Genomic DNA, 21,360 nt, shown 5'->3' with positions numbered 1-21,360 from the left:
GAGGGAGCTCAGGGCCTGTTTGCAGAGCCTTCTGGTGGTTTCTATTTCCTTGCTAAGGCCGTCCTCCCTGGAAAGCCTGGGGCCCATGCTCAGCTCCAGCTCAGTGGGTCTTCTCCAAGCCCCTCCCCCCAGCCGGCCCCACCCCCCGATCAGCCGGCCCAACCCCAATCGGTGCGGGCCGGCTGGCCAACCTCCTGCAGGCCCTCCCCCTGGCCAGTCTGGCCTGACTGGCCCCAATCAGGGCCAATCAGGCCAAGTGGCCAGACCCCATCCATGCATGAATTCATGCACCGGGCCTCTAGTAAAAATATATTAACAAAAATAAAAATAAATAGGCCATGAATCAAATGTCGCTGCTCTCCATCCATCCAGTCCCCTCGCACCCTCTTTTGTCTTTGCCCCCACCCTCCCACCCCCACACACATTCTGCTGGGGTCTGTAAATGGGGTCAGGATTTCTACTTCAACCAAGGGCAACACTTCTGCACAGCCCTCCTTCCCCACACATCTCTGTCCCCAGTCCTGTGGGGGTCTCTCTCTCCCGCCCCTCCATCTAACTTGGTGGGCCCTGCTCTGCCCCCTCCTCCTGCAACCTCCTGTCTTCAGCCTCCCCCTTTCTCCTCTGGGGGCAGAGCACCCCAAAAGCTGGGCGGGGTGGGGCGGGTTGGGGTGGGGCATGGTTGTGTGGGGCGGGACTGTGCAGGCCATGCAGCGGTGCAGAGCTCTGCAGGGACGAGCCCAGGAGGGGCCTCAGAGGAAAGCTGGGGTGAAGGGTCACGGGGAGGAGGAGGGAGGGACGTGGGGCTCCTCCACTGCCCCACCCAGCAGATTTTCTAGGCCCCTACACAGCTGTCACCCTCTGCCCCTCGCTTCCTCCTGCTTCCTTTCAAGTTTTGGACTCAGTTTCTCTGACTCAGCCCTGCTCCCCTCTCTGCTGCATCCCTGGGAACTCGAGGCCACCCCTTGGCTTTGGGCAGGCATGCCTGGCCTATTCCCCCCATAATGGTGCTACCCACTCTCCTGGAGTAGTTAGTGAAACTTAACAAATGAAAAGAAGCAGCTCTGAAGATTATAAATTACGCACTGAGAACGCCACAAGCGGCGGAGGGCTGTGCAACCCATGGCTCTCAGATCACGCATTGCAGCCTCCTGCACCACCTGGTTCCTCCTGGCTCTTGCCCCCGCCTGCCTCCGCCCATGGCTCAGGCCAAACCCTGGAAGCTTCCTGACAGCTCTCACCTCACACCTCACTTTCCAGTCCAGCCCACTAGCGCCCACAGCAAACTAACCTATCAGTTGGAGCATCTACCCCCTGGTGGTCAGTGCAAGTCATAGCGACTGGTCGAGCAGACGAACTCCCAGCAGAACTCCAGTCAACGGGACAATTTGCATATTAGGCTTTTATTAGATAGGATACTTGCCAGGGAATCAGTTACATGAGATATAGTCAAATGACAGTGCTCCTGCCCTTTTCCCCAACTCACCTGAATATTTGAAGTACTAGATAAATATTCTTGCTTCATATTCACATCAAAAAATTTAATCAACAGAAATTCTGTGTATCATATAGCAACACATATAACAGCAACTGGGAAGTGTATGACTGAGGTCCTTGGGTGCCCAGTCTCGTCTCCCTCCCTGTTGATGCTGATTTGTTCCCTGCACTGACGTGTGAAACTGTGGGGCATGTGTCCTCCTCAGCTGTGGCCCCGCAGCTTCCAGTTTTCCCAGAAATCCTGTAAATGTTCTCATTCTGGTTCCCATGAGACTCAGCAAGGCATCATTTTTGGAATGTCACTCACTCCTTCTCCAGGGAGCAGCCTCTCACTTAGCCCATGGGGGTACCTGGGTGACTCTGCTGTCCATCTGGGGGTGCACCTCCTGCTTCTCCAGTGCCTTCACTCTCCCAGCCTCTTCTTTTTCCTTCTCCTCCCTCCCTCCTCTTAGGTTCTCCTCTACTTTTGCATCTGCCTGGCAAGATGAAAAGATCCCTGTCACAGGAAGGGTGAAAGCAGATGTTCTAAAACATTCTACTAGCTAATTGAGCACGTAATCTATGCTAAGAGCTTCGCCCCCGTTAACTCATCCAATCCTCACCGAAAGCCTGTGATACAGGAACTTGGTTTCCCCACTTTATAGATGATGAAACCCTGACACAGAAAGGTCAAGTCACTCACCCAAGGCCCCCACCTAGGAAAAGGCAAAGGCAGAATTTGACCTCGATGTCTGACGCGTGGGCCCATGCTGCCATGTTTGTTTCAGTAAATCCCACAGCGGTTTTGAGGGCTGTTTTAATACCCCGCTCCGCTGTCCACTCCATGGGGCTTCCTGACCTCTTCTCCTTCAGAGGAACACGCTTTTATCGCTGCCTGTGCCACACCTCGGCAGCCAGGCTTTAGCACAGGGCCTTGCCAGCTGTCTTTCTATCCCGAGAGCCTGGCACACAGGAGTTTGTCAAGGTGGAGAGATTCTTCTAGAAAAGGCCTAATCCTCACCAGCGCATTCCACCGCAGCAGTGACCTCATGCCCTCTCTACCAGGATCCTGCTGGCTGAGAGAGATGGCTGGGCCTGCAGGGGGTGGGAAAGCTCCTAACGGCAGGCCCTGGCAGACAAGGCAAAGGTAGCAACAAATGTTCCAGAAAATGACCTGTACCCAAGATGGACCACGTTCCTCTCTGTCCTTCTGTTCCAGGAAGCTTCTGAGCCTGGGGGTGGGCGTGGTGCCGGTCTGAGGCCATACTATGGACTAAAAGAGCTTCTGAATGAAAACAAAAGGAGAGCTTTCTGGACTGCAGTAGGAAATGTCCCGGGTGGGACAGCGCTGCCAAGACTGTGTGAACTGTGACAGCAGCGTGGGTGTGTGTAAACGCATCACCTGGGCTCCGCCGCCCAGCACACCCGAGAGTGTGTGGTCAGGTTTCTCAGCCTCACCGCATCCTGGCTCTGTTAGTGCTGATAGGTGCAGAGCAGGGCCGCCTGACAAAGGAAGTCTCCTGGGCCTTCTGAAAACACCCCCACCCCGGCCTCAGGAAGCCAGGGAGAGAGGCAGTGGGTCAGGTCTGGGGACCCCACAGAGGGAGACAAGGGATGAGGCTCTGCATGTTCCTGTAACTCTGTGTTCCAGTCGGAGAGGTAAAGTCACCTGCTGTGGGGAGGAAAAGCACGTGCGTTAGGTCCGCCTTTGTAAAGGGAAAGGGGAGAGTCAGTTTGTTAGGAAAGTGACTGGAAGGCCAGCGGGACACCAGCATCAATGCCTCTCATGGTAAACTGGCCCTGGAGGTTCTCAGGTGGCACAAAGTCCATCAGACAAATCAGTCCTTCCCTGCCTGCCAGGCACCAGGGCCAGGTGAAGTCAATATCCCCCGTTATCTCCTTCGGTGTACCAGGGGTGCTCAGCGCATGCATTCTGCCTGAGAGGGGAGAATTATAACACAAACAGAGCATCGCCTGTCATTGTTTTCCACCGGGAGAGTGAGCATCAGAGAAGGCACTGAAGGGGGAGGGGTGGAGTGTGCTGGCATCCAGAGTCCTTGAACCTCCTGTCAGATGGGCCTCTTCCTCCAGTTCCCTTTGTGTAATTGTTGATGGAGGGAAGATGCAGCACCGCCCTTCATTTACCAGGTGTTCACCCTCCTGCTTGTCACTGGTCCCGACGCTGATGCTGACCTGAAAGCATGGAGCGTCTACATTTGAGACTGTGGAAGGTCTGGCTATATTGTACACAGCCACATTCTCGTTTTGTGCTGGGCCCCAAACCACAGGGGGATGTCTTCTGATTCACTCCTTCCCTCCAGCTGTGTTTCTTGGTCTGCTCTAAAAGTCTTGTTGGTAACTAAGAGACCATAAGGACACATTTACAAAGTTGAAGAGAATTGAAATGTGAAGACATGGTTTTGAGGCAGATAAAGCTTCCTTTTAGATAAAGCTACCTTGAACTGTGGGCTGCTAAAAATACATTTTAAAAGAAAAATGTTAAACCATGTCCTCCTTAGGAAATATCCCTTCGTTTCTCTTTGAGGAGACCCTTAAGAGCAGAGTGGAACCCAAGGCAGAGTTTTTCCTATGCATCCTTCATCCTGCCCTTGAATAGCAGGAAAGTAACAGAGAACATAATCTTGGACCTTAAGGTCCAAGGAGTAGCTTCCTATGGACACAAACAAGTAGGTAGGGGCAGGTCCAGGTGGTCCCGAATACATTTCACGTTTCTGCAAGTCAGCTCAGGAGGGCTTTCCTGCTTGAGCCTCAGTTCCCCATTCTGTAAAATGTCGTTGCTGGGTCAGTGTGTGGATTAAATGAAATACCTAACACAGCACTTGGCACTCAGTACTTGTTCAATAAATATTCATTATTATGGACATTATAGTAGCAATGGGCTCTCTACACTGCTCTCAAGTCGTCTGAGTCAACGCATCATCCACCTGAATATACTCAATAAATGCTATACAGGCTAATTGAATATTTTCTACTGGGGAAATCTGGTATCCCTGAAAAGTGTCCGACCTGAGTTTTATAATGCTGATTCACTTTTTTGTCATCAAAAAGCTGCGTATAAATCAGCTTTGATAACGCTGATTTATACGCAGTCTTGGGCCTGGGTACAGTTAGCAGGTATCTTAAACACAACCACCATACAGCAGTACTTACTGTCAATTAGGATTCCCACCACAGTCTCATTTGTCCTGGCCAGCCCAGGTAGGTTTGTTTACAAGGCAAAAAGTGTGCAAATGCAGTTTTATTCTTAATTGCCAACACTTTGAATCAACTCAGACGTCCTTCAGTAGGTGAATGGAAAAATAAACTGTGGTACATCCAGACAATGAAATATTATTCAATGCATATTACTTAAATAATATGCCAAAATAAGCCAAACTGAAAGAGCTACATACTGTATGATTCCAACTATATGACATTCTGGAAATGGCATACCTATGGAGACAGTAAAAAGATCAGTGGTTGCCATGGTGGGGGCAAGAGGGGCGAGAATGAATAGAGCACAGAGGATTTTTAGGGCAGTGAAACTACTCTGTATGAACTACAATTGTGGATACATGTCACTATACATTTGTCCAATCCATAAAACATACAACACCAAGAGTGAACCCTAATGTAAACTATGGACTTCGATGATAATGATGTGTCAATGGAGGTTCATCAATTGTTGCAAATACACCACTGTGGTGTGGGGATGTTGATAGTGGGGCTGTTGGTAGCGGAGGAAGTTGTGCATGTGTGGAGGCAGGGCATATATGGGAACTTTCTATACTTCCTTCTCATTTTTGCTGTGAATCCAAAATTGATCTAAAAAATAAAGTCTAGGAACCTGGCAAGACTGCATCGCAGCCTGACAAGGCAATCCATGTGTGGGGAGGAAAAGGGGTGCTCGGAAGTGGCCCCTGGCTCCCTCTCCTGGAGACACAGAGGTCAGGAGACTTGATGAATGGCTTTCTTGGGACAAGTTGCAGAGTGAGTAGACCCCAAGGGTCTGGGAGAGGGCCAGCCCCCGCCCCTTAGTCCCCAGAGTCCCTGCTGTTTACCAGGGGTATGAGCATAAATGTCGCTTTCTCCCTGCCTCCTTCCCACTGCCCTCTGGGGATTTGGATTCAGGATTTGTTCCTGGCATCCAAGACTTTGATTAGAAACTTAAGGAGGCTGCTGCTTAACTACAAATCTTTTTATTTTTTTCATTTTTTATTTTATTTTTTATTTTATTTATTTTAAATAAATCTTTATTCAGATTATTACAATCGTTTCTCCTTTTTCCCCCCATAGCTCCCCTCCACCCGGTTCCCACCCCACCTTCTGCCCTTACCTCCCCCACACTGTCCTCATCCATGGGTGTATGATTTTTGTCCAGTCTCTTCCTGAACACTACCATACCCCTTTCCCCCTGAGAATTATCAGTCCACTCCCTTTCTATGCCCGATTCTATTATATTCACCAGATTATTCTGTTCCTCAGGTTTTTAATTCACTTGATTTTTAGGTTCACTTGTTGATAGATATGTATTTGTTGTTCATAATTTTTATCTTTACTTTTTTCTTCTTCCTCTTCTTTAAGAATACCTTTCAGCATTTCATATAATACTGGTTTTGTGTTGATGAACTCCTTTAGCTTTTTCTTATCTGTGAAGCTCTTTATCTGCCCTGCAATTCTGAATGATAGCTTTGCTGGGTAGAGTAATCTTGGTTGTAGGTTCTTGCTATTCATCACTTTAAAAATTTCTTGCCACTCCCATCTGGCCTGCATAGTTTCTGTTGAGAAATCAGCTGACAATTGTATGGGTGCTCCCTTGTAGGTAATTAACTGTTTTTCTCTTGCTGCTTTTAATATTCTCTCTTTGTCTTTTGCTCTTGGCATTTTAATTATGATGTGTCTTGGTGTGGTCCTCTTTGGATTCCTTTTGTTTGGGGTTCTGTGCGCTTCCTGGACTTGTAAGTCTATTTCTTTCACCAGGTGGGGGAAGTTTTCAGTCATTATTTCTTCAAATAGGTTTTCAGTATCTTGCTCTCTCTCTTCTTCTGGCACCCCCATGATTCTGATGTTGGTACGCTTGAAGTTGTCCCAGAGTCTTCTTACACTATCTTCAACTTTTTCGATTTTTTTCTCTTTTTGCTTTTTCGGTTGAGTGTTTTTTGCTTTTTTGTATTTCAATTCTTTGACTTGATTCTTGTGTTCCTTTAGTCTGTTGTTGGGTCTCTGTATAATATTTTTTATTTCAGTCAGTGTATGTTTAATTTCTAGTTGTCCTTTTTCATATCTTTGAGGGTCTCGTTATATTTATCGGCCTTTTCTAGGATATTCTTGAAAAGCCTTATAACCATGGTTTTGAATTCTATATCCAGTTGTTTGTTTTCCTCCATTTCTTTCGTTGGTGATCTGTTTCTTTGACACCACATTTTCACTGCTTCCCTGAGTTGGTAGGGTAGATTTGTGTGCTAGGTTTCCTATATGGCCCAGTGGGTCTGCCTCCCCAGTTAACCTGAGGTGGACACTCTTGGTGCACCCCTTTGTGGACTGTGTGTACAGCCTTGTTGTAGTTAAGTCTTGATTGTTGTTGGTATCACTGGGAGGAATTGACCTGCAGGCCAGTTGGCTGTAAGGATCAGCTGTGTCTACGCTGGGAGAAGTTCGGTGTTGGAGACAGCCTTATAGGATTAGACTTGCCAAATTGCAATAGCCTCTGTGCTCATCTTGGATGGGGTGGAGTCTCAGGGCGGAGCAGACAGTCTTGGCTTCCAGTCAGCCTTGCCCTTGCGCGTGTGCACGCCTGCAGACCTTTGCCTTCCCCGGCTCCTGAGTCTCCGCCCGAGAGTCCAGATTCCCCCCACAAGAGCATGGGTCCCCAGGGGCTCGCCTGGAACTGGGGTTCAGTGCAGTCAGAATTGGGGTTCAGTGCAGTCAGGAGCTTCGGACTCCCTTCTGCTAGGGAAAGCCTGTGGCAACCTCCACAGCCTTTGTGCACACTGGTGCGTGCGCCTCTGGAACCCTGTTTGCCGGGGCTCCCCCAGGTCTCCCCCGGGTCTCCAAGTCTCCGGGTGCCTTTCTCTCTACCTGACAGTTCGACTCCCCCTGTATGAGCCTGGGTCCACGGGGTTTCGCCCGGGACTGGGGTTCAGTGCAGTCAGAACTGGGGTTCAGTGCAGTTGGGGCTTCCTTCCCCCTTCCGCCAAAGAAAGTCAGCCAGGCTCTCAGCCGCCCTTCCTCTCTGCGCGCACAAAAACCCTTTGCCGTACCTCCAATTCTCTGTGAGCTTTTCTCTTTCCTTCTAGTTGTAGAATTTTCACTCAGCCAGCTTTCCTGTGGTTCTGGATGGTGTCCGTTCTGTCTTTTAGTTGTAGTTTTGAAATTGTTGTGTGAGGCAGCAGTTTAGGTGCTTACCTATGCTGCCATCTTGGTTTCTCTCCTAACTACAAATCTTGATAGAGCAATTAAAGCTTTTTGATGACAAACTTCAAAACTGTGAAGATGATGAACAGAGAAAAAAAACCTGAAACTCTCAAAGAGACAACTAATAGTATGGTGGGATCAATTAAACACTGCATTTGAGATATGTACTAGATATATCTCTAGTACTGCTGTTGAGATATACATCATCTATCTCCCAGTTCATATAATATTGGGATATATACAGGTTGTCCCCAAAATATATATATATACTTTAATGGATGATAACTCAATTTTGAAAATGAAATGTATTTTAATAAGCACTGCCTTTATAATTATCCAAAGTATGTGTATACACTTTGAGACACCCTACATAAACACACACACACACACACATACATATATGATACAAGTGACCTAGTGCATGAAATTTGTGCACATTAAAAGGGAATTAATTAGAGGAAATATTTTAATATTGCTATTTGCCCTTTCTCTATAATAGAAGTGTCAGAGATAAAAGAAAATTAGTAAAATGTATATGAAAATCTTCCTCCTGTCAGAGTCTGGGGCACACCACGGGAACCAGACTCAAGTCCCCACCCACCCACATGTGCCTCGAAACCACCCGAGACCCAAACCTGGCTGGCCCCACCCCCATTGGGCTAGAACCAGACCTGGCCAGCCCCACCCCCATCAAGCTCCACCCGGTGGGAGGCACGGCCTCAGGTCACCTAGCCTGATGCCAGGGCAGGGGGCGCACCTTGAGGTCCCCTGGCCCGGGCCAGGGGGTGTGGCCTGAGGTCCCCCGGCCCAGGCTGGGGCACACGCCTTGAGGTCCCCCGTCAAGCCCTGCATGGCAGGGGGCGCAACCTCAGGTCCCTCGTCAAGCCCCACTAGGCGGGGGGTGCAGCCTCAAGTCCCCTGCCCCAGCCCAACGCCACGCAGCCTCAGGTTTCTGCTGATTGCTCGTTATGGGAACTTGGCCTCCGCTGTGGGTGCAGCCATCTTTGTTACAGTGTGATGGTTGATTTGCATATTCCCTGTTCATTAGCTAGGATACCTGATGCCGGATTTTTCACAAATACTCCATCTACTGTAAATATTGGTTCCTCTGAGTTGTTTTAGAAAATTAGCATGATGTATTAAAATCAAGTGTTAAGAAATGTCAGGTCTCACCTACAATAAATTTTATTTTGGAATTGTATCTAACTCTGGGTTACAGTTTAATTATACTGGGTACTTCTTAAGGCTTCACAAAGTAATTTTCCAACCTTTAAAAATAAAGTCAGCCAGATGAGTGACTGAATTGTGTGATGGAATCCTGTGTGTTCCCTGTGACAGTCAGAGACCCAGGGGGTTAGCAGAGAAAATGAAAGCCTTTAAGATGGGCCTATCTTCTCAATCTTTTCTTGCAAAGGATCAGTTAAGGAAAAATAAAAATGGTCACAGCCATACCTCTTTTAATCATTCAAAATGAAAACAGCTCGTCCAGACTCGGATAAATAAGAAGCATAGTCTTAAAACCAAGATTACCTCTTTTATTGAAAAGAAAATGTCAATAACTGACAGCGACTTTACTTTTTCGGTTTCATTACCAGGTCTCGTTTAGGAAGCAGCAGCATGGAGGCAAATATCTAGTTTTCCGTCCTGAAATCAGAGACCTGGCTCTGAGAGCCCAGCAGATCCCATTAGCTCACGAGGCCTGCGTGCTGGCTGTTATTGCGCCTTCACACCCTTGGGCAAGCCAGTCGCAAGCTAGTGAAGGGTTGTGAGGAGCCACTGGGAAGCAATGTGGTTACAGTGGTGTTTTGTGATGGTTAATATGTCAGCTGTGACAAGAGTGGATTCAACCAGGGGAGAAATGAAAGCACCTCCTATCTATTGCATGATGTTATTACAATGGATATGAGGTGATAAAAACCCAAACTTTGGTGAGAGCCATAAGATTAAAGAAAAAAAAAAAAGGAGTATGGGATGTAAAGATAAGTAAAAGTCGAGACAGTTGAGGAGAGTAGCAGAAGCTGCACTGTGCCCTCTCTCTCGGGAGGTGTGGTGTGAGTCCTAAAATGAAGGCTCACCATTACGTGCTGCCTTGAGAACTGGTGAAATTGGGAGAGCCCCCAATGACCTGACTGCAAGTCCCCATCCCACCAGATAAGGTCCTGCAGATAAGGTCCTTCAGGCAAACGGCATTCCTTATCAAAGGGACCAGGCATGTTCCTGCTTATCCCTGAGAAGTGGGTTCCAGTCCACAGAACATTTCAAACAAGCCAATCCCATCACTCCATGAAAACCGGGTCACCACACCCTCTTGCCTCCTACAGCCTCTGGTGTTCACTCAGTTCCCAAGTGCAACCCCATGTGGCCCTCCGTGGCATGCCGTGTCTTCCTTCCCTGAGCTGTATGCTGTGTGTGACTGTATGTGTGTATATGTCCAGTGTTGAGTGTCCTTAGTCCGGCCATTCCCTTAAGCCTGGAGCAGGATTCCCTCCCTCACCAATGGGGTGAATAAAATGTGGTTAACACAGGGGGCAGCACAGTTAGGGTGAGGCAGAGTCTAATTCCATAGATGGGACCAGAGAATGCCAAAGCTAGATAAACCTGTAAATAAGGAGACAGACCGATGCCTTTTCCTCATCTCACCAGGAGGCTTTGAAGGGTGAGGGTAGGGGAGATTTATACAGGCAAATGTCATTGAATAATTACGTAGAAAATCATAGTATTTCTGGATGATGTTGTCTTCCTCCAGACTGGATTTACTTTTGCTTCTGGAAGGCAGCTAGAATAGGGCTGTTTGCCTTAATGCCGACTTGGATGGATCTGATCTGAAGTTGTGTTTCAGTCTTTCTGACAACAGAGGTATTTCTGGTTCTTCCTTACTCCTAGGCACAGTCTTTCAGGGGTCACAACTGGGAGCCTGAGGCCCCTTCTTGGTGAGCCCACATCTCCAATTTTTATTTCCTCAATCCTGTGAGACACTACTTAGCTATATAATTGATTAGCTATCACTTTCTGATTGTATCCTCAGCCTCTCAGCCCCATCCCTCCTATCAATCAGCAAATGGCTGAAGGGGAGACATGGCCCCAACCTTGGTCTCATCTCAATGCATTTCTTTTCTCTCCAGGACCCTGTCCCTAATTTCTGCCTACCTTGGTAATGCTTTGATGACTTCAAATAGGTGGGTCTTTTTAAAAATCCAGCAAATCTAGTTGTGTTCAGTGGAGAGTTGGTCTAACACAAGTTGACTGTTACAGCCCATGCGGAAATGCAGTTAATAAAGCATTTATTGAACATCTACTACCTGCTCAGCATTGTGCAGTTTCAGTGCATAAAAGAGAAATAAAAGACTATCCCCTACCCTTCATTCATGTGCCAAGACAAGACCACACATGGGATAGTTACAGCACACTTCAAACAGAGAACGTGATCAGGAGAGAAAGGGAGGCACTAGAGTGAGCTGTAGAAAGCAAAGAAAGTCTCCTTTGTTCCTCAGCTTCTGTGCCAGAACAAAAATAAAGCCTCCTTGTTCGTCCATGAACCTGTGTGTACAGGTAGGTGTGTCTGAGTCTGGACTGGGAGCATCAGGCCCAGCAGCCTACGGGTGGGGAGCACATAGGTTGTCTTGACCTGGCGTTGGCCAGTCCAATGTGTGAGAGGGGTGCCTTGCAGGGAAGTTCTGCACAGAGAGATGCTGCTCCCTTAAGCGGCTACTTCCCTCGTCTTGCAGCAATTGTCTCTCATGTTCCTGTCCAATCCTTTGCCATCTTTGAATCAAAACAATATTGGGACACTTCTATTGAGATGGGCAGGAGAATTTGTCTCCAAATGACTCATCGAGACAAAAACATTGTCATTCTTCATCATCTCATGTAATATTCACCCTTGGGTCAGAAATCATTTCTCCCCCTTGGTAAGCATTAAAAAGCATACATTGAGGTTCAGAGAGGTAAAGTCACAGAGTCAGTAGGAGGCATTTTACCCCAAAAGGGTCGCCCTTTCCACCACACCCAGCTGATGCCATTTGTTAAAATCTCCTCAAAATGTGCTTCTCCTCTTTCATCTCGGAGTCTCTGAGCCCCAGGGGTCACCTTTAAGGAGGGTCTAATGTCCAGATGTATTGGAAGATGGTTTTCAATGAGCTTTCCCAGACTTGGTATTAACTCAGCTTACAAGCTTCCCTGAGGCAAAAGTCCCTTTTATTTCGGTGGATGTCAGAGCATCAGGAGGACACAAAGACTGCAAATGGTCTAGTTGTGAACAATGTTCTGGCTTTCCCGCTGGGAAAACAAAAACCAGAACACAACCACCTACACCGCCCCTGAGCTCTACGGCTCTGTCCTCTAGGTCTGAGAGGTGGCTGAGGTGTGTGCTTTCCCCGGAAGAATGGAGTCGACAGGAAACATCCTGGACGAGTTGGGAAAATGAGCCAAAACTTCAGGCAGAATTTTCTGGATGGCTACGTGGACTCTGCCGTTTATTGCCCGCATCCTTTAAACTCATTTTCCCTCCAGGTGTAGCGTTTTCAGCTCATCCCACTGACCTCTCTACTCCCAGATAAACCTCTTGCTGATCTCTGGGTCAGTGACTAACTTTGTGGTGAAGGCTGAGAGGGACTAAGGGTTCCCAGCAGGAAGGCTCAGCATTTCTGCTGTTTGAGAAAGAGACCTAGATAAGTGGCTTCTTTGGCTTTGTGCAAAGCAGCAGGTAGTGACTTAAACCAGAGTGACTTCTAAGGAGGGTCAGAAGAAAATGTCAGATGTGGTTACAGCTTGGGAGAAGGAGAGGGGCGTGGGGAGGGATGAGGGGGACAGGAACAAGGATGTGCAGAGTCTGAGAGAGGTTCTGTTCTCCCTTAGGGATGAGGAGTCAGTTCTTTTAAACTAAGTCACTGTTTTCACTCTCCTCAGTAATCACGGTTTCCTTTGAACAGTGCTACCAAGTGAGACCAAAATGGCATGTGGTCGAAAGGCAGAATGAAACTGGGAGGAACTGCCCACCGTCTCATCAAGTCTACTGTTGAGGAAGCATGACACAGCCCAGTCCAGCCATACACAGAACCGAAAAGTAATCCCCTGTTAAGGGCTGAATTGTGTCCCTTCCCAAATTTGAAATCTTAATTCGCAGTTCCTCAGAATGTAACCTTATGGAGGAATAATCAAGAGGTAATCAAGTTAAAATGAGGTCGTTAGGGCAGGCTCTAAGACTATAAGATTGGTGTCCTTCTAAAAAGGGGAAAATGGGGGACAGGCACACACAGGGAGAATGCCATGCGAAGATGCAGGCAGAGGTGGGGGTGATGCTCTACAAGCCAAGGCACACCGAAGGTTGTCAGCCAAGCACCAGAAACTAGGAGATGGGCAGGAAACAGAATTTCACAGCCCTTAGAAGGAAACTACATCTTGAACTCAAGACTTCTAGCCTCTAAGGAAGTGAGACAAGAGATTTCTGTTGTTTGAGCCACCCACTTTGTGGTCCTGGTTACAGCAGCTCTAGCAAATTGTTACATCCCCTCAGGGTCTGACTCTAGTTCTCAGACATATTTCCCTAGGTGATTATGATCATTTCCTTTTAGGAAAGAATCTGAGAAATTGAAGGAATGTAAAAGGAAAAAAGATCAAACTATGAACAATGTACTCAATCTTTTATAAACAAAATCCTAGGAAATACTTGAGTTGGGAAAATGAAGACAATAATGCTGGCATCTCGTCTAATTTTCTTTATCATAACCATTCCCTGGCAGTTAAATATCAGTGGTGGGGGATGTGTGTGATAAATGTGCAGCTGAAAGTTTTGGAGATTCTAGAACAGAAAGAGAATGGGTATTGCAAAATAACAAGAGTAAGAAGTAAAGAAATACGGTAGAAGATGAGTTGATAAAGTGGCAATATATAGGTGAAATGGGATGAACTATAATAACAAAAGTAGCCTTCAAAGAAAAAATGATATTTTTGGATCTATGTATTTTTATATGTTATATAATATAGATATGCACTTATATCATCCTACCTCTTCATTCTAAAAATCAGGGGAAAAAATTTTAATCCTCACTTGAGGATATGTTTTTTATTGATTTTCAGAGAGAGAGAGAAACATTGATGTGAGAGAGAAAAATCAATTGGTTGCCTCCATAGTTGTCCAACCAACTGAGGATCAAACCCACAACCTGGGTATGTGCCCTGACCAGGAGTTGACCCGCCACCTTTCAGTGTACTGGATGACATTCCAACCAACTGAGCCACATCAGCCAAGTCTAGAAATTAGAAAATTTTGAATGTGATCAAGAACAGAAAGTGAAGGTTTGGTTAAGAGCATCAGTGAAGAATAGACCAGGAGAGGAAGCAAGAGGTGGAAAAGAGGCTGTTTAATTTATTCTTATAATTCTTCCCTTATGATTATGCCATGATACAGGCATGAACCACCCTCTTCCTACCAATGTCCTCATTTCCAGATGGTATCATGGGACAGAACTGTGTGCAGTCAGGGCTCCCAGAATTCTGAGGCACTTCCTGCTGCCCTTGTGTGTATCCCCAGTGATTGCTCTTTGGGTGTCTAAGAAACAGAGGATGCTGCCATTTGAGCTATTATATTCCCGTTTGGAAACTACATTTGCAGTGGCTGGTGCTGTAGCATCTGACCTTCTCCTAGAATATTCTACATAGAACCTCACACACCAGATACATAGATTAATGTCAAATAGCAGAGAATTCTTTATCATCCTGGCATTTGGGGAAAAGACTAATATCCACCAAAGAGGCTGACAATGTCAGAACATGTCTTTCATAGTGTTATAGGCTTCATGAAACAATTTGACTACTAATATGTCTAAATCTCTGTAGCAAAATGTCATAATGTAGTGGGATGCTCTTAAGGTAAGAACACAATGTGATACATCTTGCATAGCATGTACCAAGATAGCAAGATATGCTACATAGACTCTGGCATCACAAATTGTTCAAAGGAACTCTTTCAGAGAAGGTGACATTTAAACACAACTATAGACACACTTAAACACACATAATATCCCTGGTTCTTAAGACTCTCATTCAATGCCTGAGAGCTCACTCCCACCATAGCCAATCATAACAAAGAGGGAAGAATTTGTAAAAGGGAAAATGTTTGACTCCAAGTAAAAAAACAAAGGAGAGCCCAGTCAGCATGGCTTAGAGGTTGAGTGTCAACCTATGAACCAGAAGGTCATGGTTTGATTCCTGTCAGGGCATGGTGTTGCAGGCTCAAGCCCCAGTAGGAGTGTGCAGGAAGCCAATCAATGATTCTCTCTCATCATTGATGTTTCTCTCTCTCTCTCCCCCTCCCTTCCTCTCTCCCTCTCCCTTGTCCTCTGAAATCAATAAAAATATATATATTTTTTTAAATAAAAGGAGAAACTCTCACAGCAGAGTTCAGTCCCTGGCTACCAAAGTCTGTGGAACTCTTTCTTCTACCATGGTGCTACTGTCATGTCTGATCTCCCTACCGGATCTCCTGCCCAGTCACAACTTGACCCTGGCAACAAGGAGCCTCAGATAAAGCAGGGGAGGGTCCATGGACCCCCACAGCTACCCCAGAGACTAACTTGTGCCTCTCTACTCCATCTGTGGCAAAGAACTCATAATAGTTATTTGCTGTGAGGGGATGAATACTAAAGTTCCACAGAGCCAGGAAGAGTAGAGTTTCTATGCCTTTGTTTCAAGGAAGCAATATAGCACCGTATCACCTCATCATCATTCCTTCATCAATGGAAGCCTATTTTCATTTGATAAAAATGTATTAAGCACTTGAGATGGGGCAGACAGTATGTGTATGACTTCAAGAGACTTCTCAGTCATCATCATTAAGATCTTTAACACATACTTACTGGCTGCAAACCGTGATAGGTACTGGAAAGAAAAAAACCTGGCCCATGTTCTCAAGAATCATAAAGAAATATGTTTTATCCATTGTTTACCCTGAAATATCAAGAAATTTACCGCTCTGACTTACCTATGGATATTAACACGATACTATAACGCACATTTCAAAGCAGTGGCTCTCAACCTTAGCCCATAGGCAGATCACCAAGAGACTTTTTAAAAAATCCCTGACGTCCCCAGTCCCACCTCAACCAATAGAATCAGAATTTCTGGTAATGGGGTCCAGGCATTGGAAGTGTATAAGTGTGCGCGTGTGTGTGTGTGTGTGTGTGTGTGTGTGTGTGTGTGTAAACAATACAAGCTGTCTTAGTCTATTATAGGGAAAAACCCCACCTACCTAGACCAGCTCAGGTCCCCATGGTTATATGCTCTCATGGCACACTTTGTTTTTCCTCTATAGCATTTAACACAATTTGTAATAATACACTTATTATCTCACGGTTCTCTGGTTAATGCTTTTCTTCCCCTCTAGACTTTAAACTAAATAAAGGCAAAGATCTTATGGTTGATCCTATTTTTGGTTCCTGGCAGATAGATACTCAATATATGTGACATTCATTCTTTCATTCAGCAAATATTTATTATGGGTCAGGTGGGCACTGTGCGAGATTCTGGAGATATGGTGCTGAACAGAGCAAACTAGTTCTCTCTTCTCTTGAAGCTTCCATTCTAGTAGGAGTCAGAAGATAACCAAACACACACACACACACACACACACACACACACACACACGTATCATAGCAAGTAATCTAATGGGCATGATCCAGTTGTCTGCTAACAGGTATTACATTTTTCTACATTGATACCAATAGTAATTTAATTTTTAATTACTTTTTTAATTTATTGAGATGATTAAAAAAATTATATAGGTTTCAGGTGTACAATTCTATAATACATCATCGGTATATTGTATTGTGTGTTCACCACCCAAAATCAAGTCTCCTTCCATCACTATATATCCCCTCCATGTCCTCTTCTACCTCCCCACCCTCCTTTCCCTTTGGTAATCACCATACCATTGTGTATGTCTATGAGTTGTTGTTTTTTTTGCTTAATCCCTTTATCTTTTTCATCCAGCCCCACAACCCTCCTCACCTCTGACAGCTGTCAATCTGTTCTCTATCTATGAGTCTGTTTCTATTTTGTTTGTTAGCTTATTTTGTTCATTAGATTCCACAACTGAAATCATATGGTACTTGTCTTTCTCTGATTGGCTTATTTCACTGTAGTGCTCTCCAGGTCCATCCATGCTGTCCCAAAAGGTCTGATTTCCTTCTTTTTTTACAGCCGAGTAGTATTCCATTGTGTAAGTGTACCACAGTGTTTTATCCACTTATTTAGGGTATATTTTTAAAGATTCCGGGTGATTCCTCTGTGCAGCCAGGATTGGGAACCATCACATTAGAACGTCTGCCTTAAACACTTAGAGTCTGAAACAATAGACTTAGAGTTTGGCACATGGCAGGTCACCTATAACATCTCTTCTTGTAATATTTTATACAGTTTTATTTTTCACCAAGCTCCCAGAACAGTGCCTGGCACAGAATAGGGACATGGTAAACTGGCCACTCCTTTCCACTCTTCTTCTTGCTAGAAAGAAAAAACTAAAGCCCATTAGTATTGTGCTTGTCAAAATGTCCATTTTGAGGAAACTTTAAACTCAAATAAATGACTTCACTCTTATTAATATGGATATACCAAAGCCCATTGCTACATATAATCACAGGAGATAATATTCTAACAATAGCATTTCACCGCCCCAATAGCCACCCTTGAAAGGATAGTTGGGAAAATTTTTTAATGTGTTGGTGAAATATGACACAGAAATAAAGGTAGTGGCAATATTGGAGCCTGGGATAGTTTGAGTTAAGAATAGAAACCTGGGAATAAGGAATGTGAATTTGCTAAAAATAAAACAATTTTCTTTTATATCTAAACTAGAGGCCCGGTGCACAAAATTCGTGCAAGGGGGGGGGGCTGTATCCCTCAGCCCAGCCTGCACCCTCTCCAATCTGGGACCCTTCGAGGGATGTCCGACTGCCCGTTTAGGCCCGATCCCAGTGGGATCGGGCCTAAACGGGCAGTCGGACATCCCTCTCACAATCCAAATCTGCTGGCTCCCAACTGCTTGCCTGCCTGCCTTCCTGATTGCCCCTAACCACTTCTGCCTGCCAGTTTGATCACCCCCTAACCACTCCCCTGCCAGCCTGATTGATGCCTAACTGCTCCCCTGCCAGCCTATTTGCCCCTAACTGCCATCCCCTGCAGGCCTGGTTTCCCCCAACTGCTCTCCCCTACAGGTCTGGGTCCCTCCCAACTGCCTTTCCCTGCAGGCCTGGTTGCCCCCAACTTCCCTCCTCTGCCGGCTTGGTCACCCCTAACTGCCTTCCCCTGCTGGCCTCATCGCCCACAACTGCCCTCCCTTGCAGGCCTGGTCCCTCCCAACTGCCCTCCCTTGCTGGCCATCTTGTGGTGGCCATCTTGTGTCCACATGGGGGCAGGATCTTTGACCACATGGGGGCAGCCATCTTGTGTGTTGGAGTGATGGCCAATCTTCATATTACTCTTTTATTAGATAGGATAGAGGCCTGGTGCACAGGTGGGGGCTGGCTGGTTTGCCCTGAAGGGTGTCCCAGATCAGGGTGGGGGTTCCCTTGGGGCATGGGGCGACCTGGGCGAGGGGCCTGTGGTGGTTTGCAGGCCGGCCACACCCCCTGGTGACCCAAGTGGAGGCCCTGGGATCTGGGGCTTATTTATCTTCTACAATTGAAACTTTGTAACCTAGAGTGGAGCCAAGCCTTCTGCTTGCTCCAAGGCAGCAGCCATTTCTGTTGGGATTTATGTATCTTCTATAATTGAAACTTTGTAGCCTTAAGCAGAGGCCTGGGCCGGCCAGGGCTGCAGAAGCTTGGCTTCCTCCATCGCCACGGGCAACCCTAGCTTCCTGCTCTTTCCAGCTCCGTGGCTGCCGCCATTTCTGTTTGGGTTTATGTATCTTCTATCATTGAAACTTTGTAGCCTTGAGTGGAGGCCTAGGCCGGCAAGGGCAGGCAGAAAGCTTGGCTTCCTCCATTGCCGGGGAAACCCAAGCCTCCCTCCTGCTCTCTGTGGCGGTAGCCATCGTGGTTGGGTTTATTTGCACATTCACTCCTGATTGGCTGGTGGGTGTGGCTTGTGGGCGTGGCTTGTGGGTGTAGCGGAGGTACGGTCAATTTGCATATTACTCTTTTATTAGATAGGATATTGGAGTGTGGCTCACTTAAAAAGAAAGAAATCACCATGCTTATGTGTAGCCACTGGCTATTTGTTTTCTGATTGGCTCCCTTCCTTTTGTCTTTTAATGATCATTTTCTGCTTAGTAATTGGGAACTTCAAAATTGTTTTGATTTTACTCTGTTGTTAGGATGGGAGAATACATGCTATCAAACGGCCTTTGTCAAGAGCCCAGGGTTTCCAGAGAGGCTGAGAGGGGAAGCAGGAGGTCTAGGCTATTGCCCATGAAGGAAAATGATTTCACTCGTTCATTCGATAAAAACTTGTTGAATACAGACTAAATGAAGGAAGGAAAGAACAGGGGTCCTGAGACCAATAAAAGAGTCCTCTGGGCTAATGCTTTCCAAGGAAAATGTTTTCTCATAGATATGCCTGTTACTTCTCCATGTAAAAAAATGACATTTTCTTTCCCATGTGAATAAATTCACCCATAAATACTTTCCTGTATGTGGATCTTGATCACGTTAGGTGTTCACACTGCGGGTTGCAGGCTTGCAATGGAGGGCAGATGTGTTTCTGGGCCAGGGCGTGCAGGGACATGAGGTGGTCGGAAGAAGGAAGAAAGTGAGTGCTATTTTAATCTTGTTCTTAGCCTCAGTCAGCTGAAGAACCACAAGTCATGGCTTGAGGTTTTGAGTTTAGTTTAAACTGATGTTTCTTTTTCCCCTTAATAAGGTAAATATACCCTTCCTACGCCTTCTGTGTAATGTGGTGTCCCTCAAAGGTGTGGAGGGGCACCTTGGGAACAGAGTGTTTACTCTCTCTGGAGCCTCCAGTTTCCTTGCTACTTGGCCTGGGATGTGTTGTGGCAGGACTGTTTCTAAATAAGCAGTGGCTACGGCAGGCTTGGGTGGCTTAAAGCAGTGGTTCTCAAACATAATGTGCAAACAGACCCCCTTGGATCAGGAAAAATGCAGATTCCGATTCAGCAGGGCTGAAGTTCGGACCTGAGAACCGGCATCTCCAACAAGCTCCCTGCCAAGCTGCTGTCCACCAAACAGACATTGAGTAGCAAGGGCTTAGAGGACCTCTGATCAGTGGTAACAAAGGGGAGAGTTTGTGTCATTTCTAAAATCTTTTTTTCCTCTAACAGGCTTTCCCAAAACAAACCTATTTTCTCAACAAAATCCCACCCCCCAATATATGAAACAAAGATCATCTGAAATCCTTCACATGTGTTCCCAAGCATCAAGAGATAGGATGCTTTTTGCCAACATAGATAATTAACCTTCAAGCTCCAGCAACTCCAACACAAGTATCTTCCCGGAAAAGCCATATAAATTGCTAATAGGATCTATTTTTGTGTTTAAGAATACCTATGATTGTTGGTTTTTTTCTATTTGTTCATGTCAGTCTTGACCTTAGATTGTAAACTCTAAGGGACAGACTTTGCCCTCAGAACAAGAGAAACACCAAACACCTAAGGAGGCAGGAAGACACCTGAGGATCAGCCAGTTCAGTGCCATCCACAAATGATACAGCTATCCCGGGGGACAAATGAGATGATTTTAAGGGGAACATGAACAACCATTTTATAATATTTTATAGTAGTGCTAGAGGCCCAGTGCATGAAATTTGTGCATGGGGGGGGGTTGTCCCTCAGCCCAGCCTGCACCCTCTCCAATCTGGGACCCCTCGGGGGCAGTCGGACATCCCTCTCACAATCTGGGACTGCTGGCTCCTAACCACTCACCTGCCTGCCTGCCTGATTGCCCCTAACCACTCTGCATGCCAGCCTGATAGCCTCCTAACCACTCCCCTGCCAGCCTGACTGACACCTAACTGCTCCCCTGCCAGCATGATCATCCCCAACTGCCTTCCCCTGCAGGAGGGGACTGGGAGACTCTGGCTGGATGAGGCGGGGCTGAGGGGACTGGGCGCCGCCATCTTGTGGCTGTGGATGCCGCCATCTTGTGAGGGCATGGCAGTCAATTAGCATATCTCCTCTTTATTGGCTATGGGTGCTGCCATTTGTGAGGGTGTGACTGTCAATTAGCATATTCCCTCTTTATTAGATAAGATATATGTTTTTGGGAAAACTATAACTAGTATATCATACCCATGTTTCATGGGTAATATTATGAGGAGAAAACTATATTTACTTAAGTTTTAAAAGTGAGCTGCTATAACCCTGACCGATGTGGACAACTGAGTTGGGTAAACAGTGAACCCCTGTACCAAAAGGTTACAGGTTTGATTCCCAGTCAAGTTGGGGCTTCAATCACTGGTAGGGGGTGTGCAGGAGGCAGCCAATCGATGTTTCATTCTCACATTGATGTTTCTCTCTCTCCC

The sequence above is a fragment of the Plecotus auritus genome (assembly GCF_963455305.1).
Source record: "Plecotus auritus genome assembly, chromosome: 5".
NCBI lineage: Eukaryota > Metazoa > Chordata > Mammalia > Chiroptera > Vespertilionidae > Plecotus > Plecotus auritus.
The sequence above is the reverse complement of the archived record's forward strand: the minus strand, read 5'-3'. Positions refer to the sequence as shown.